Source organism: Bidens hawaiensis, unplaced genomic scaffold (assembly GCF_021521415.1).
Source record: "Bidens hawaiensis isolate Kalapana, Puna unplaced genomic scaffold, B.hawaiensis_p1.1 tig00001461_1, whole genome shotgun sequence".
Taxonomy (NCBI): domain Eukaryota; kingdom Viridiplantae; phylum Streptophyta; class Magnoliopsida; order Asterales; family Asteraceae; genus Bidens; species Bidens hawaiensis.
The window spans coordinates 1,005,308-1,008,252 of record NW_027491082.1 but is presented as its reverse complement, the minus strand read 5'-3'; the positions used below and the strand labels follow the sequence as shown (position 1 = coordinate 1,008,252).

The 2,945-nt window shown below is 38.9% G+C and overlaps 1 pseudogene; it reads left to right on the top strand.

The window, feature by feature from the left end:
- The first annotated feature begins 409 nt into the window (after positions 1–409).
- LOC143576627 (large ribosomal subunit protein uL11 pseudogene) lies at positions 410–988 on the top strand (annotated as a pseudogene).
- The last annotated feature ends 1,957 nt before the right edge of the window (positions 989–2,945 follow it).

Sequence of the window (2,945 nt, the reverse complement as noted above, 5' to 3'; positions counted from 1 at the left end):
GGCACGACATGATATTGGGTTTCTCCCAAGACCGTATCCGGAATCAGACCCGCTTGAACCGATTTTACATTTATCCGGTCAAAACCCGACCCGACCCTACCTGAAACCCGAACAAAAACTCGGAAAACCCGTCCAAATACCCCGACTATACTCGGAACAAATTCCTATCCAACGTGGTTTTAACTTTTATTGACAATACCCGAAACCGGTTTCTAAAAATACCCGGTTTTTGAACCTTTTGCTTAATATTCATGGCATGCACACTAATTTATCCGAAGCCCAAACAAGAAACTTTTCAAAAGCCCAAATCCAGACCAAGCCCATCCACACGCCGAAAAAGCCCAACAAAACCCTAGCTCACTCTCCCTTTTAATTTCCCATTTCATAACACACACACGCACCTTCACCAAACCACAAACCACCGCCGTCTGTCACATAACCAGCAACCATGCCGCCAAAGTTCGATCCATCCCAAGTCGTCGAAGTCTACGTCCGCGTCACCGGCGGCGAAGTCGGCGCCGCGAGTTCACTCGCTCCCAAAATCGGCCCACTCGGTCTCTCCCCAAAGAAGATCGGAGAAGACATCGCAAAGGAAACCGCCAAGGACTGGAAGGGCTTACGTGTCACCGTCAAGCTCACCGTCCAGAACCGTCAAGCCAAAGTCTCCGTCGTCCCCTCCGCCGCCGCTCTGGTCATCAAGGCGTTGAAGGAGCCTGAGAGAGACAGGAAGAAGGTGAAGAATATTAAGCACAGCGGGAACATATCGCTGGATGACGTCATTGAGATTGCGAAAGTGATGAGAGGCAGGTCCATGGCGAAGGAGTTGCAGGGGACGGTGAAGGAGATACTGGGAACGTGTGTTTCGGTTGGGTGTACGGTTGATGGGAAGGATCCTAAGGATTTGCAGCAGGAGATTGCTGATGGTGATGTTGAGATCCCTCAGGATTGATTGGAGTAAGAGTGTGTTTGGTAGTTTTTAATGTTATTATTATTATTATTGTTATGATGCTATTGTTCTGTTTTGATATCGTATTGACTGTTTTTGTTAGTGGTTTTGGGGATATTTTGCCAGATTGTTCAATTTTGAGCTTTAATTACGTTACATACCTGTGTTTGATTTGGTTTTTAATTGGTTTGTTATTGTGTTTGTGTTATGATTAGCTAGGGTTATCACGTTAGGTAGACATTTAATTGTGTGTGTGTTCTTGCTTCTTGTTTTTAATTTGGATAATTGTCTTGCATGTTTGTAATTGTAAACAACTCTGGATTTCATTGGCTTATAGTTTGTTACTTACACTGTCAAATGCTGTTGATAAGAACATCCGTGTCGACTGCGTTTTAGGAAGTTTTGAGGCCAAAATGGGAATACCACCCTTCCCTCGGCGTTTTGGATGGTATTTTGGAAGGTTAGTGTTTTCTACATATCATTGTGTTGGCTCGAATTTTGAGGGGTTTTCTGAGAGTGGGGGAGGAGAGAGGCGTTTGGGGGCATTTTCCCACTACACCCACTTTTTGCAAAATGTTCAAAAGCTGACGGCGCCACATGGGGCAAAATGCCCGGGTGTTTCTAGTTTTGACTGCGCATGGTCTAAGAGCATGTTTGGGATTGAGTTTGAAAAGTGTTTATTGGCTTATTGGTTTTTTCAAAAAGCCATTATGAAAAGCTAGGATTTGGGGCTTTTGGAAAACTGATATTTAACCCTTTCAAAAAGCTAAAATACAAAAGATTTTTGTGATTGTCAAACACTTTTTAATATATTGGCTTTTTGAAAACACCAATAAGCCGGTAATCATTTTTCAAACTCAATCCCAAACACGGGCTAAGAATCCAGCATTTAGTAAGTATAATATAATACTCAAATTTGTTAACTGGTCGATTTTGGCAGATTGGTGTGTCGAAAACATGAAAATCTTAATCATGATTCCTATATTTAGAAGTGCTGTAGATAAGCATCCAATGTTGCCAGTTTAGCCAGAATTTTTTGTTTGGGGTTGTTGATCACCCGAAGTATATGGACACTTGAGGGTATAGTTGCAATTTACTGAAGTAAACGGCTTTTTTATGGCTTGTTTGACCCACCAACCCGATTAACATGTTCATAGCTGATTGCTACTTGTCAACTCGTCAGCCTGTTTGGAAGTTTAGTTAAATGGTTTAAACAGGTTGTATTTGTGTTACTTGATTTTAACTTGTTCCAAATTAGATCTGACATTTAACTTTTCATAAATTAAGGTTAGGAAAATTGATTTTACCTTCACTTGATGTGATTCACATTTCGTAGTAATTCAAACACCTTGAAATTGATTCCTGATGCTTATTAAATCGGATATAGTCATCCTGGTTTATGGATCCAGAATTCTCTGCATATTCTAAGTGAGTTTTTTTTTGTATATCATTCAACATATATAGTAGGTTGATCCCCATCATTTGATATAACCTCACGATTATTCTTGTTATTGCTACGTCTGAATTCTATTTATTTATTATGGTTACTTAGAGCATTCCCAGCCCATTCTCTACCTTATATCCATATATATCATATAATTACACTACAAATTACTGTTTTTTCTCTCTACTGTTTAATTAAATAATACTTTTTATACATTTATCATTATCTTTTCTCTTTTCTTCACTCACATTCACTTTTTAAAAATACTAAAAAATTAAAGGGTATGAATAGTGAATCTTCAAATTTAACTTTCCCTTATAACATTTTCTCTCTCATCTACTCACAACCACTTATAACCATACCATATAATTTACAAATTCTTGTCACATATTTTAAGGGAATGGGCTGAGAATTGAGAATGCTCTTATTCTTCAAGCTATCCTTAAATAAGTATATCATATATGCTCACCTTTGCGTGTTAAATTTGCTCGTTTCAACGCTGGTTATCATTCTCAAATCTCAAGTAGCTTCTGACTACTTTTCTTTTGTAACTTT